We start from the raw sequence: 16128 nt of genomic DNA on the forward strand, positions 1-16128 counted from the left end.
TTTTTGAAAGAAAGAATGAATAAACAACCCTATGAGGCAATTATTACAATTATGCCCATTCTACAGGTTACAAAGCTGTGCTAATTTAAGTAATAGTCACCCTGTAAGAATCCCCTGAGGATCCTCAGAAATAAGTGGATAAGGTAACAGTAGATTATGGGTTTCTTAATATACCAATACTTAAAACTTTACCTTTTCTAAAAAATTAGTTGCATGGGGTGGGTGCTCCTTTGGATTGTTACTGATTTTTCATTATTATAGAGTGCTAAAATGAACATCCTTGTAAATAGCTTTGCACATGTGTATAATTCTTTTTTTTATTATTTTATTTTATTTTTGGCTGCGTTGGGTCTTCGTTGCTGTGTGCAGGCTCTTCTCTGGTTGCAGCGAGCGGGGGCTACTCTTCGTTGCGATGCACGGGCTTCTCATTGCAGTGGCTTCTCTTGTTGCAGAGCATGGGATCTAGGCGCGTGGGCTTCAGTAGTTGTGGCGCGTGGGCTCAGTAGTTGTGGCTCAGGGGCTCTAGAGTGCAGGCTTAGTAGTTGTGGCACACGGGCTTAGTTGCTCCGCAGCATGTGGGATCTTCCCGGACCAGGGCTCGAACTCACGTCCCCTGCATTGGCAGGCAGATTCTTAACCACTGCACCGCCAGGGAAGCCCCACATGTATGTACTTCTGTAAGACAAATGCTGGAAATGGAATTGCTCCAATGGGTATGCACATTTTACAATTGGATAGCTATTGCCAACTTGCCCTCTAAAAGAAATTATACAAATTTATATTTGTAGTACCAGAGTATGAGAGTGATTTTCCCCCATACCCTTGCCAAAGCTGTGCATTTTCATTCATTTTTTCTTTGTTAGTCTGATATGTCAAAGTGATATGTCATTGCTTTCATTGTTTTTGATTTTCGGTAAAGTTGAGCACCTTTTCATTTGTTTCTTAGCCATTTGTATTCTTCTCCCTTTTTCAAATGTGTAGCCTGTTTGTGTTGTTTGCCCATGTTTTTATTGAATTTAGTATTTTGTTACTGATTATGAATAGTTCTCTTTTTTAAATTTTTATTTAAAAAAATTTTATTGCAGTGACATTGATCTATAACATTATATGTTTAATCCATACTACATTATATTCCTACTTCTGAATACATGCCAGCATGCTCACCACCAAAAATTTATTTCCCATTTACCACCCTGCAGTTGATCCGCTTTACCCAGTTTGCACTCACCCCTGCCACTTCTCCTCTTGTAACTACTACTCTGTTCCGTATATACATGTTTGTTTTTGTTTTGTTTGGTTTATTCATTTATTTTGTTTTGTTTGTTTGTTTTTTGTATTCCACATATGAATGAAACCGTGTAGTATTTGTCTGACATTTCACTTAGCATAATACCCTCAAGACTGATCCATGTTGTTGTAAATGGCAAGATTTCATTTTTTTTTATGGCTGAGTAGTATTCTGGTGTGTGTGTGTGTATATATATATATATATATATATATATATATATATATATATATATATGTAAAACATCCTCTTTATCCATTCATCTGTTGACGGGCACTTAGGTTGTTTCTATATGTTGGCTACTGTAAATAATGCTGTGATGAACATAGGGGTGCATATATCTTTTCAAATTAGTGTTTTTATATTCTCTGGATAAATACCCAGAAGTGGAATAGCTGGATCATATGGTAGTTCTATTCTTAATTTTTTGAGGAATCTCCATACTGTTTTCCAAAGTGGCACAAATAAATGGAAAGATATGTTGTGCTCATGGATTGAAAGAATCAACATTGTTAAAATGTCCATATTACCTAAAACAATCTACAGATTCAATGAAATCCTTATCAAAACCCCAAGGAAAATTTTCACAGAAACAGAACAAAAAATTCTAAAAGTTACATGGAACCACAAAGACCTCAAATAGCCAAATCAATCCTGAGAAGAAAGAGCAAAGCTGGAGGTATCACACTCCCTGATTTCAAACTATGTTACAAAACTATAATAATCAAAACAGCATGGTATTGGCAGAAAAACAGATACATAGATCAATGGAACAGAATTGAGAGTCCAGAAATAAACCCACACATATATGGACAATTAATTTACAACAAAATAGCAAAGAATATACAATGGAGAAAGGATAGTCTCTTCACTAAATGGTGTTGTTAAAACTGGACAGCCACATGCAAAAAAAAAAAAAGAAAAAGAAAAAGAAAAAGAAACTACACTATTATTTTATACCATACACAAAAATCAACTAAAAATGGATTAAAGGCTCGACTGTAAGACCTGAAACCATAAAACTCCTAGAAGAAAACAGAGTCAGTGCACTCTTTGACATAGATTTTAGCAATATCTTTCTGAATATATCTCCTCAGGCAAGGGAAACAAAAGCAAAAATAAACAAATGGGACTACATCAAACTAGAAAGCTTTGCCTAGCAAAGGAAACCATCAACACAACAAAAAGACAACCTACTGAATGGGAGAAGATATTTGCAAATCACATAGCCAATAAGGGACTAATATCCAAAATATATAAAGAATTCATACAACAACAACAAAACCTCAAACAACCAGATTTTAAAATGAAATAGCTCTTTTTTATATTATGGGTAATAACCCTTTGTCTTCCTGTCTCAAATATTTTCCTCAGTTTGTTATTTAACCTTGTAAACTTTTTTCTTAGAATATACAAATTTAAAATATTTTATATAATCAAATTATTGTTCATTTCATTTATAATAGCTGGCATATGTGTTGTACTTTGAAAAGCTTTCCCTACATCAAGATTATAAAACTCTTTCTCCATGTTTTCTTCTAGCACCTTTATGCTTTTAATTTTTACCTTTGAATACTTGTCCCATATAGGTTTTATTTTGATGTACAGAACAAATGTAGATTTCCAACTTTAATTTTTCCCAATGGCTATCCAATTGTTCCTACATAATTATTGAATAGTTGACATTTTACTCATTCATTTGAAATGCCCCCTTTATTAAATGCTAATCTCCCAGATATCTTAGAGTCCGCTTCTAGAATCTTATGTTGCATTGTGTAATGGTAAAGCATGCAAGTGCTGAAGCCAGACTACTTGGGTTTGTACCCAGCTCTGCCATTTACAGTTTCTGCATCTGTAAAATGGGGAAAATAGTACCCATATGATAGCGTTGTGATTACTAGATAAGTTCATTTATGTACAATTATTAGAGCAGTCCCTGGCACATAGGAGTACTGGTATTTTTATAATATTTATTATTAAAAATTTAATTATTTTATCATTTTTCATAGTATATGATATCATCTGCATATGTATTTCTATTATCTTGTTGTAGAATAACTTCTCTTTTTTTTTAAACATCTTTATTGGAGTATAATTGCTTTACAATGGTGTGTTAGTTTCTGCTGTATAACAAAGTGAGTCAGCTATACATATACATGTATCCCCATATCCCCTCCCTCTTGCATGTAGAATGACTTCTAAGCAACTTGAATAATTTGAAGATGACCTATAACAACTCTAGTTATCCTCCACTCTTATATTTCATCCAAATTAGGCATCTTAATCCTAGGCAGTTAGGGAGGGGGAGGAGAGGAAAGAAGGGAGAGGAGTAAAACTGTCCCTATTCAGAGATGACATGATTGTCTACACAGACAGTCACAAATAACACACACACACACACACACACACACACACACACACACTCACCCCCCTGGAACTAATAAATGAATTTAGCAAGGTTCAAGAATACAAGATCAACACACAGAAATCAATCACATTTCTATATACTAGCAATAAACAATACTACTTATAATAGCTCCAAAAAATGAAATAGATAAAAATCAAACAAAACATGTGCAGGATCTATATGCTGAAAACTGCAAAACGCTGATGAAAGAAATCTCCAAAGGCCTAAATAACTGGAGAAATGTACCATGTTTATGGACTAGAACTCTCAACATATTAAAGATGTCAGTTTTCCCTAGATTGATCTGTAGATGTAATGCAGTTCCTATCAAAATCCCAGTAAGATTTGTTGTATATACAGATGAGCTGACTCTAAAATTTATGTGGACAGGCAAAGGAAGTAGAATAGCCAAAATGATACTGAAAATATTGATAAAGTTGGAGGAATCACACCATCTGATTTTGAGACTTACTATACAGCTACAGTATTCAAGACAGTGTGGTATTAGAGAAAGGATAGACATATGGACCAATGTAGCCGAAGAGAGAATACAGAAATAGACCCATACAAATATGGTCAATTGATTTTTGACAAAGGTGCAAAGAATTCAATGGAGAAATGACAGACTTTTCAACAAATGATATCAGAACGATTGGACATCCATGTATAAGAAATGAAACTTGAACAAAACCTCACACCTTGTATGAAAATTAACTCAAAGTGGCTAATAGATCTGAATATCAATCATAAAACTATAAAATTTTCAGAAAAAAGCATACAGAAACATCTGGAACTCTCTTATGTTGCTGGAAGGCATGAAAAATGGTACAGCCACCCTGGAAAAGAATTAGGCAGTTTCATATAAAGTTAAATATACACTTAACATATGACCAAGTAATCCTAGTCCTAGGTATTTACCCTGGAGAAATAAAAACTTATGTTCACAAAGAACCTGTACATAAAAGCTTAAAGTGTTCTATTCATAATCACCAAAATCTGGAAACAACAAATATCCTTTGTGGAATGAATGGATAAACAAACTGTGGTACATCCATCCAATGGAATACTACTCAACAATAAAAAGAAACGAACATGCAACAACTTGAATCAATCTCAAAGGCATTGTGCTGAATGAAGGAATATGATCTCGAAACATTACATATTGTGTACTTCCATTTATATGACATTTTTGAAAGGATAAAAATATAGTAATGGAGAAAAGATCAGTGGTTAGGAGTGGGGGGAGGGTGTGACTTCAAAGCAAAAGCATGATAGAGTTTTATGGGGCAATGGAACTGTTCTGTATCATGATTACAGTGGCGGTTGCACAAATCTATGCATGTGTTAAAATGGAACTATATACACAAAAATTTAAATTTACTGTATGTTAATTAAAAAATAAAATACAAAAAAATGATGCTAGAATTAGAATGACACCTGCTATGTCTGGTGGGTCCATACACAACTGCAGCTTTGTTTAACCATTTTTTATTTGAACAATTTCTTCTGAGAATTCTAAGCTCACAATAAAATATCCTAAGTACAGCTAGGCCTCTGTACTCTGTAACAGACTAGTTAACCCTGTCATGTCATGCAAGGTGCATCAATTAGAATTCTTTTGGTTGCAAGTAACAGCAAAGCCAACACAAAGTGGATCAACAAGTAAGCCCATTTTATTATCTCCCATATATACATAGAGGAAGGGATTCAAAAGTAGGTGATTCAGCAGCTCAACAACATCATTAAGTACCCACTTTACCTCCATCCTGTACCACTATCCTCAGCCTATTGGTCCTTCACCTTATGATCCCGAGATGGCTGCAGCTACTCAGTCATCACATGGTCATATACCAACATCAAGAGGCTGGAAGAAAGAACATAACTGTCATGTGTCCCTTATTAAGACTAAGAGAAACTTTTTCCAGGATCCCCCAGTAGACATCCTCTTTTAGCTCAATGGCCAGAAGTCATGTCTCATGCCCATGCTGAAACCAACTATTTGGCAAGGTAAATAGAATTACCATGATTAGTTGCCTCAGACGAGTGCCCCTCTCAGTATGGTCCCTAGCCTGGTACTAGTCTGCAAACTGTTGGTTACCAGCTAGGTGCAGAAATTGAGATTATACATTTAGAAACTTTTTTTAAAAAAATTGAAGTATAGTTGATTTACAATGTTGTGTTAGTTTCACTTGTAGAGCAAAGTGATTCCATTATATACATTTCAGTTATGTATATTTTCAGATTCTTTTCCATTATAGGTTATGACAAGATGTTGAATATAGTTCCCTGTGCTATACAGTAGGTTCTTGTTGGTTATCTATTTTATATATAGTAGTGTGTATCTGTTAATCCCAAACTCTTGATTTATCCCTCCCTCCTTTCCCCCTTTGTCTTCTATGTCTATCATTTGGAAACTTTTATAACAAGTTGACTGAGTAGTTGTTATGCCTTTTGAATGTAATAAAAATTGGGGGCTAGCATTTTGTAGGTAGGTCTTCATTTGAGAATCCCAGCTCCCATGATGCACAGGGTTGCCCTAAATATTCACAAAAATGGGGACTGTAAAGTGAAGGATGGCCATTGGATAGGGTACCAACAGTGCGGGCCATGCAAAAAATGATGAGAACGATGTTGCTCCTAGAACCCTGGAAAATTCCAGACAAAAACAGATTTGGGGTCCAGCACTGCAGAGCAGTCTCTCCTTTTGGCTTCACTTGCATACTCACCTGCGGTGCTACCACTCCCAGGAGGGAGAGTCTTGAGCAGCCAGGTGGAGTTGTGCCTCTCCTGAGAAGCCACACCCCAAAACCTGTTTCCCAGCTGGCCCAACATTACCTGTGTTTTTTCTGATACTGGAGAGTCCTCTTTAGAAGGGTATAATTGGCCTACATCTGCCATTCTTGCTCACAACAGCAAAAACAAAAACAAAAGAGAAAAAAAATCCACTAGACTTGCCAAATTAGGCACATACAGTCAGCTGGCCACAGTGACTCACTCTAGCCTGTGGCAGGGGCTCTCAAACTTTTCTGAGCTCAATTCACAGAGTAAGAAACATATCCGACATCACAACCCAGTATACACGCACCTGCGCACACATGCACACACACATACCTGAAACCAGCGTTTCACAAAACAGTATTTACTGTGTGTAATACAACTCTGTTTTTTAAAAACTTGTATTTATTTCTTTTCATTAAAAAATTATGATCTCGTCCCACTAAATCAACTTCACAGCCCACCAATGTGTTACAACCTATAGTTTGGAAAAAGGTGCCCTTAAGGGGGGAGATGTAATGGTTTTCAATTACAGAGGACTTTAGAGTGGCCACCATTGGCTCTGTGTGGGACGTTGTGGCTCCCTCTGTATCTACTGCCAACACTTGAGCCCTAACCTCAGGACAATGCTTCTGCAACCTTATCTTTTTCCTCATAAGCTTCCCTGGCCTCAGAGCTCTAGCCTCCTAAATCAGCTGCCTTAGCAGTGAGAAGGCCAGAGGCCCTCCAGGCTGTTCATGAAGCCTGAGTTGCCCTAGCAACACTTGGCTGTAATTGACTCCCGCTGTCACCTGCTCCAACCTAGCCTGCTTCTCCACACTGTGGGCTGTGGCTCCCTTTTCTCCTGCCTTTCATAACAATCTCTCCATCCTCATTACATAGACAGATGTCTTCTCATTCTTCCCCCTCCTGATGGATGGTCAGATTCTTGCCACACACCTCCCTGGCACTCTCCACATTGCCAAATACTCACTCTGACATGATTAAAAATTATGGAGATGGATGATTTGCATGTCTTTCAGATCACAAACAATATCTGATGCTGGTCAGTTTAAATCGGCGATCACAAGCTCAAATGTAGGCAAGGGCTAGGCAGGTCACACAAAAGCCTACATGGAGACTGTGCCTCTTCCTAAAAGAAGCATGGCTTCTTTGTACAGCTGATTTTGGCATACAGAAATGCACATCCACGTAGCCAGAATCTCCCGACTTTTCCAGAGAAGCCATAAAATCTGAGTTTTTATATGAACTCTACCAATTTTTATATGCTGGCAAGTACTTTAAAATATATTTTTTAATTCTTATAGGCCAAATCAAACACATCTGTAGACTGGGTCTGTTCAGCAGGCTACCAGTTTGCAAGCTCTGTTTTAAGCTCTCTTTTATCCTCTGTCTTGCATTTGGACTTGATGTCTTCTGCCATCTGGGGCAAAAGAAAAAAACCACCATGAATAACTGGGCTTAAATTGACCTTAAAGTTCTCTCTCTCCCAGATGGCCACAGTAATCAGGCACGACTCTTAAGAGATGTTCATGGGATGAAAGCAGTATGTTACACTGTTTCTCCTGAGCACTGGGGCACCCATTTCTACATATCACTGTGTTCTAGTTTGTTCCAGTCATGAAGTGAGGATGTAAGTCACTGGAGAAAGCCCTGCCCTCTTGGGGAGGGAGCCCTTCTCTTGGTGCTTCTCCTTTGACCATATTTATTAATGATGTAATATTTCCCTTTCTAGTATTCCCATCTGTACCTGAACTAGAAACTTTTGCCCTTTCAGAAGTATTAGGAAGAGAGCTCCTCAGCACCCCCTGCACTACCCCCGCCTTCACCTCCTCCCCACAGTGACTGCTGGGTGAGATTCCAAAATGTCATCGAGGGTTGTTGAGCATCCTGCTCTCTATTTTTCAGAGCTCCCTTGTTCATAGCATGTTTGTGTCCTCCTCTCTGCCCCTATGTGTAGTCAGCCCCACTAGGGTGAGCTCAGCAGGGTGAGGGTCTGCTATACAGACCCACCTATTCCTGCAGAAAGGTGCAAAAGTCTAGGCTTAGGATGAAAAAGTTGAAAACCTGATTCAGACTGCAGGCCATAGACTTATTCTCCAAACCAGTCTTGTCAACAGTAAATCTCAATATTCCTATCCTTCTTTGACTCCTATATATATCTCTCAATTACTTTGGAATTCAAAGGGAGAGATTGGGCTGATTATAGGACCTTTAGAGAGATCCCATGGGTCGGGTCAAGAAACTTTGGAAATGGATACAGTGTCTGGCCTTTGAGATCTAGAGTAACATTTGAGGGAGACAGTTCTCCTTGCGGGAGTGTGGTGGCTGGCATGCACATGTGTTGCAGCTGCTTTTTTTTTTTTTTTTTCATAAGGGTAGGCCTTAGAAAGCACTGGCCATGCACATCATTGACTTTGGGAGTTTGCAGAAGTTTATATTATGATTGGCATCTGCAGGCACACAACTGCTTCTAATAGACAGCAGCTTTAGAAAGCACAGGGCTCATAGGTTTTTGACCTTACAACTGTGGCTGGTATCTAAAAGCAGGTGGGCCCAAGTGAACCCTAGCAAGAACAGACTGTGCATGCTTTTGTGGCAGAGACAGGGATTAGGGTATCAGGAAAATAATATTTTGGTACCTCTTGAGGTTCACCTCAAAGCAGCTTCAAAACAGCATCAGAGGGCTGAAAAATTTTTGCTCCCCTTTTCCTATTTCTTAGCCAGGACCATAGGCTGGGGCTTTTAATTGCAAAAGTAGCTAAGTTCCGGGTGAGTACTAAGGAGTGAGATTATATCTTTACATTCAGTAGGTGGCATTCCATCAGTGCTGTTTCTCTATCTTGATTTGAATTGCATCCTGTCCCAGAGGCAAGGAAAATCTCTGGAGGAGCTGCCTTCTTGAATTTTTGTGGCGCATCCACAGACTTCTAGACTTACCCCACCAAACATACACCACCTCCACATGGTCTCAGGTTGGCTCTGAATTTACTAATGACATGAGCCACGACCATGACTTTGGATTTTAAACACCCAGACTATGGGCTTAACCTAGGAAAGCAGGTGATTTTTTATCAAGGTACAGATAGAGAAATGGGAGTCCTTACCATATATAGGATATAGCATCTTCTTGTATTGAGGTGGAGAAACATGTCTTAAAATTATTAAAATTCCAAAGGCTAAGCAAAAAACTTTAAAGAATACCTTCTCTAGGAATACAGTTTGCTCACAAAATCAAGGAGGTACTGGATTTCTTTCAAAATAATGCTTCATACTAATTTATTTGTGAGTGATATGACATGATGTTTGAGATTAGCTTAATATTCCAGAAAAAATGTATGAATAGATGAATTTAAATTGGCAAAGGGTTCTCCTGGGATATCTGCGGCCAGCATGGAAGGTGCGCGAGAAGGGCAAGTTTCCCCAGGCAGGGAGGGTGCCATTGTTATAGTTTGATCTTTGGGCTGGCCTGAGGCCGGAGGCCTCCCGGGTTGAATGGCGGTCCATCCCTTGCCCCAGCCCAGCCCGCTGGCCCCATCAGGCTCTGCGGTCGGCCCGGGAGTCAGTTTTGATGAGCCTCGATTTTTTTCATGTGTAGAACGAGATGACGCAAAGGAGTGTCAGCAGATCCTGACACTCAAATTGTAATTGTCCTTATAAATTAGCACCAGCGGAGCACTTTCCCTGAACTCCCCTCAGAATTCCTGGCCACAGAGCTTTCTGCTTGTAATAAAAGCTATCATTCAGCGAGTGCTCACTGTGCGCCAAGTCGTGTTCTAAGTACTTTCAGTGGATCAGCTCGTTTGAGGTGCACAGCGATCCCATGAAGTAACGTCAACAGGTGGGGAGTCGAGGCTCGGAGGGGATAAGTAACGTAGCCACTATGCTACTGCCCTGCCCTATGATTGATAACTAATCTCTTTCCCAGCTAGACTGTGAGTTTCTTGAAGTCAGAACACTGTTTTTGGTTCCTAAATATGTGCTGGGTATGGGTCAGATACGATGAATCACATGTGGTCCTCGCCCGCAAGGAGCCCCTACTGGCGGAGGGAAACCCTCAGAAGATTATAGTACAGGTGGTAAGAGCTTTTCCTCCGTTTAACACATTTTAGTCAGCACCTACTACATGCTGAGATTATGAGAGGGACCAAGACAGTCTTAGTCCCTACTCTGGTGGAATTTAACAGTCTATCAAGGAATGTACTAGACATTAAACAAGCAAATACAAAAAAAAAAAAAAGAAATAAATTGGCAAAGTGTTGATAATCATTGAAGCTGAGCGATTCATTATTGTTCATAGGGGTTTGTTACAGTATTCTAATTTTGTGTATGTTTGAAATTTCCCATAATAAAACATTAAAAAATAAAAATAAGCTTTGATCTTACTATCAGAACAAGATCAGTGACAGAGTGAAAGAAAAAGATCTAAGAAGATATACTATTTAAGCTGGAGAAAGAGAGATTTTCTTAGGAAAATGTGATCTTGGAGAACAAACTACACAAAGATGAAAGGGAAAAAGGAGGTACACTCAGATCTAAAGGTTCTTAAAGATGTAACTAGAAAACAGAGATATTTTAATTGTTAGTAAGTCAGAGAGGTTGTCTGGGTCCCAAAGAAACTAAGGAGAGATAGAGAAGAAAAAAATGCACTTGAATTACTCTACCAACAAGAGTCCTGATCTACAATGCTATGAGGAGGTATTCCCACAGAAAACTGTTCTCCAAAAGCTGACCCTAGACAGTATATTTAGAACAGCTGGGAAAAAACCCCCACATAGTATAGGCAAAATATAGCCCCCCAAGATGTTCACACTCTAATCCCTAGAACCTGTGAATATGATATATTATATGACAAAAGGGACTTTGCAGATGTAAATAAGGGTACAGACTTTAAGATAGGAAGATTATCCTGAATTTTTTGGGTAGGCCCCATCTAATAATGTGAGCCTTTTAAGAGCAGTGAACCTACCCCGGCTGTCAGCAAGAGAGATATGGCAGAAATCAGAGGGATTCCAAGGGTAGGATGTAGGCGCCCATGTGCGAGGACTGGAAAGGGGCCTTTAGGAGCTAAGGGCTACCCTCAGATGATAGCCAACAAGGAAACACGGTTCTCAAGTCTACCAGAGTATAGAACTAGATTTTAACAACAATCTGAATGAACTTGGAAACAGATTCCAGAGCCTCTGATAAGAGCCCAGCTGGCCAATATCTTGATTATGGCTTTGTGAAACCCAGAGCAGAGAAACCAGTTGAGCCAATCCAGACTGCTGACTTACAGAACAGTGAGATAACAAATTCGTATTGCTAAGCCTTGAAGTTTGTGGTAATTTGTTGCAACAGCAATAGAAAAATACTATATACCATAATATTACATGGATATAAAACATTTGAACTGATTTATGAAAGGGAGATAAGAATATCATTATAAAATACTTCAAGCATTTTATTTTATTTTTCTTAGAAGCAATATAAAATATTTATTCAAATTTTATACATTTATAGAGACCTTTACTTCAAGCATTTTAGACGAGTTTCAAGGCAAAAAAATTATGGGTGGAGAAGCAGGTACGACATGTCCTTGTGAGCAGAAGTTCAGAACAAGTATGGGGTTAGGACGCCAAGAGAAAGAAACAAGGAAGATGAAACACATAACAAGAGAGTGAGGCAAGACAGTAATAGATTGAGTTAAGCCTGGAATAGACATTGATTTTAATGGGAGAATACTTCCTTGTGGAATTATCCAATTCTGGGAGGTGAAAGTAGATAAGAATTGTTGAACTGTGGATGCTTTTCCAGATCCAGAATTTCTTTCTTCCCCCTGCCCAGTTTTATTGAGGTGTAATTGACATATAACACCTTTATCACACCTAAGGAAATGAACAATAATATTCTCACAATAAAATTTTAATATCATCCAAGCCATATTAAGATTTCCCTAGTTGTCCCCCAAATGTCTTTTCATAGCATTTTTAAAAACCAGGATCCAGTCAAGTTTCATGCATTGCATTTTGTTATATCTTTTAGTTTGCTTGAATTTGAAACATTTGTTCCACATTTCTTTGTTCCACATTTTTATAAAATATTTTTGAAGTTAAAAAAAATGGACAGCTGAACTTGAAAACTAACAAAAAAAGGAGCTCTCCAGGGGTCAGCAACAGAGAGAGTCCATTCTAATCACAATCACATAAGTCTTTAAATGTGGAAGAAGAGTGGGATAGAGAGATGTGACATGAGAAGGACTTGACCCATGTTGCTGACTTTGAAGGGGGAGGAGGGGCCACAAGAGGAGGAATGTAGTTAACCTCACTTTATAGCCAGCAAGAAAATGGGGACCTCAGTCCAACAACTGCAAGGAGCTGAATTGTGTCAACAGCTCAAATGAGCAACGAACAGATTCTGCCCTGGAGCCTCTAGATAGGAACAAGCCTGGTGACACTTGATTATCAGCCAGTGAGACCTGTGTGGGACATCTGACCTCCAGAACTGTAAGAGACCACACGTGTATTTTAAGCTGCTAATTTTGTGGTAATTCGTTTCGGCAGCAATAGGAAACTCCTATAGCAAGATTCTGAACCAGGTTCAGAGCTATGCTTACTTTACTTTAGAGGGAGGAAGCTGCTCACAAGAGTGTGGAGGCTGGGTCACCACACCAAGCCCATCCTCAGGGCAATGTTGGGATGCCAGGAGCTTGGGGTTCTAAACAGGGATGTAAGTGGTTTCAAACAGAAACAATGATGACCTGAGGATTAGGGGTGCCACCCCAGAATATCTCTTAACTTTTCAAGAAGACAGGATTGTCCCAAATGCCACTTTCCAAGAGAGGAAACAGTAAACATACATGGAATTCCACTCTCCCTTGTATGGTAAACTGAGTGCCATTGTTAATCTCTTGATAAATCCCAGTAGAGTTTAAATTGAGAGGTTGTGAACCCTATCCTAGACAGCTAACACACTCTAAGTTGCCTCCTATTGAGGCTGAAAGCAAGATGATCCCCTCTTTCTCTCACATTTTCTATGGTTACCCTTCTTTCCTCCAGATATCACTGTCTCGGATATACACTTGCTTTCTGACAACAGTGTGGGTCTGGACACTATTATGTACTAGTTTCTAGCAACATAATTCTGCTTGGGATAACTGCTTCAAGGCCTGAGTTTTGTTTGTGGCTAAGAATTTTTTCTTTTAAATAACTTTTTATTAATACAGAAGCAGTGCAGATGGATTGTAGAAAATTAGACAATATAGACAAGCAGAAATATAATAAATGATAAACATGTAAAATTTCCACTACCTAGAAATCACCACTGTAAGACCCTAGTGCGTAACCTGCAGTTTCTCCCCACACACCGTGTGTGTGTGTGTGTTTGTGTATACGTGCTTTTATTTTATTACCAAACTGAGATCTTACTACACATACTGTTCTATAGCCTGCTTTTTTTCAGTCATCAACCTGTTTTCCTATTTTAGTAAATTTTCAACTTATCTAACACCCAGATCATATTCATATTTCCCCAAATGACCTAAAAATGTCCCTTATAGCTGCTTCATCCAAAACAGTAGCCAATCCAGACCATGCATTGCATCTGATCCTTATGCCCCTTAAGTCTCTTTTAATCTAGCACAGACACCATTTTTAATAATACTGATTGACCAAAGATACCAGGCCAATGGTTCTGCAGAGTGTTCCACTTACTGGGTTTGTCTGATTGCTTCCTTGCATTATTTTCATCTAAAGTTTGTACATGTGGCATTGGTGTGGGGAAAATCTTACGTGTCCTTTTTGAACTCTTAGACATATGAATCTTGGAGTTGGATTAATTCTTTTTTTGAAGGTCCTGTATGAACTTCACCTATTCCAGTGGATGACAGCCCAGTTTGCAGTTGCCAAAGGAACTTACACTCTCCTCATACCTCAGAGTGAGATCCTTCTAGCTGAAAGTGAGCAGAGACAGAAATTGGGGAGGAAATGATTTTGGACTTAAATTTCTTTGTAATTTTGGAATTTATTTTCTTCCCAAGGATTTCAGAAGAGGAGAGATCTCACATTGTTCAAATCTAGGACATTTATATATTATTTGGGACATTTTAATGCTATAATTTTGGCTGAATGTGTAACTTCCAGTGAACCGTATTGGACAATGTGGCTGGGCTTAATTTAGGATGGGAAAATACAACAGGGATAGACCTTATGGCCTAGGATGTGGCAGGAAACTTGGAGTTAATTTGATTAATGTCCTATTCTGATCCACTTCGGAGCCTTCTGGAGACAAAGCAGAGGTGCCCAACATTGGTCCTAGGAGGAGCAGGGGTTAGTACTGGGAGAATGGTCTCGTGAAGGTGAAACCTGGACTGCCCTGTTGAACTCTAGTTCCTCCCCCTGATGCAGGCAGCCATACTCCCAAAGAATCATCGGTTTGGCTATTAAACCCAAGAGGTTAAGATAACAAAAAGGTTGAGAAGTCTTAGAGGAACCTCTCCTTTGTAATGGGCTGAATTATAACCCCCTCCATTCATATGTTGAAGCCCTACAGTAACTCAGAATGTAACCATATTTGGAAATAGGGCCTTTAAAAAGGAAATTCACTTAAAATGAGGCTGTTAGGGTGGGCCCTAATCCAATCTGATAGTGTCCTTATAAGTAGAGGAGATTAGAACACACAAAGATACCAGAGGCAAGTGAGCACAGAGGGATGACCCTGTGAAGAGGCAGCAAGCCAAAGAGAGAGGTCTCAGGAGAAACCAACCCTGCTGATACCTTGATCTTGGACTTCCAGCCTTCAGAACTGTAGGAAATAAATTTCTGTTGTTTAAGTCACTTAGTCTGTGGTATTCTTTTTCCTTTGTTCCTGTCAGTCCATGATATAGAAACTCACCCCCTTTTAGAAGTATAGACATCACGTGAAGTGCTTTTAAAAACTACTGCTATTTGGGCTCCACACCCCAAAGATTCTTATCCAGTTAGTCTGGGTGGTGTCCTTGGTGTCAGGTAATTCTAAACTGTTGAGAGTTTGGGAACTCTTAGGATAGGAGGTCAACCAAGAGTTGTGTGGGACAGCAACTGGAGATGAATGAAACCAGGGCTTCACCAACAAAGCAAGAGAATGGTAGGAATCCAGCCACTCCATACAACATTTAGGGAAAGTTGGTCCTATTACTGGGAATTTGGATCCTGTGGACTGTTGTTCAGTGCAAACTGCTTTCCTGGCATTCAGTGATTCTACCAGGCCTGTTATTATGCACATAGATGTCAGTTTTTAGGGTCTAGGAGTAAATAGTACTATAGCAATACAAAAGAGGAACAGATTCAGCCTTCCGCAGGACCCTGAAAAAAAGCCATGCCCATTACCCTCCTTACAAATTTGAATTCTTGGCCCTAAAAAGGGCAGTCACTCACAGGTCTTAGAATTTCATGTTTGAGGTGGCTATTGAGCATGAACTGATAGCCACATAGTACTTTCAGATTAGCTGGAGACCCTGTCTTCCACTGTGGTCTTGTGCCTGCATGCTGTGCCACTGCACAGCCATAATTCACGAAAATGGATATTATAGTACTCATATTCTTTAAAATATTTCAATTCATTTTTAATTTACATGTAATAAAATTTACTCTTATTAGTATACATTTCTATGAATTTAGACAGAGCCTAGAGTCATATAACCACC

Source organism: Monodon monoceros, unplaced genomic scaffold, assembly GCF_005190385.1.
Source record: "Monodon monoceros isolate NGI ecotype Baffin Bay Population unplaced genomic scaffold, NGI_Narwhal_1 Super_Scaffold_22, whole genome shotgun sequence".
Classification (NCBI taxonomy): Eukaryota; Metazoa; Chordata; class Mammalia; order Artiodactyla; family Monodontidae; genus Monodon; species Monodon monoceros.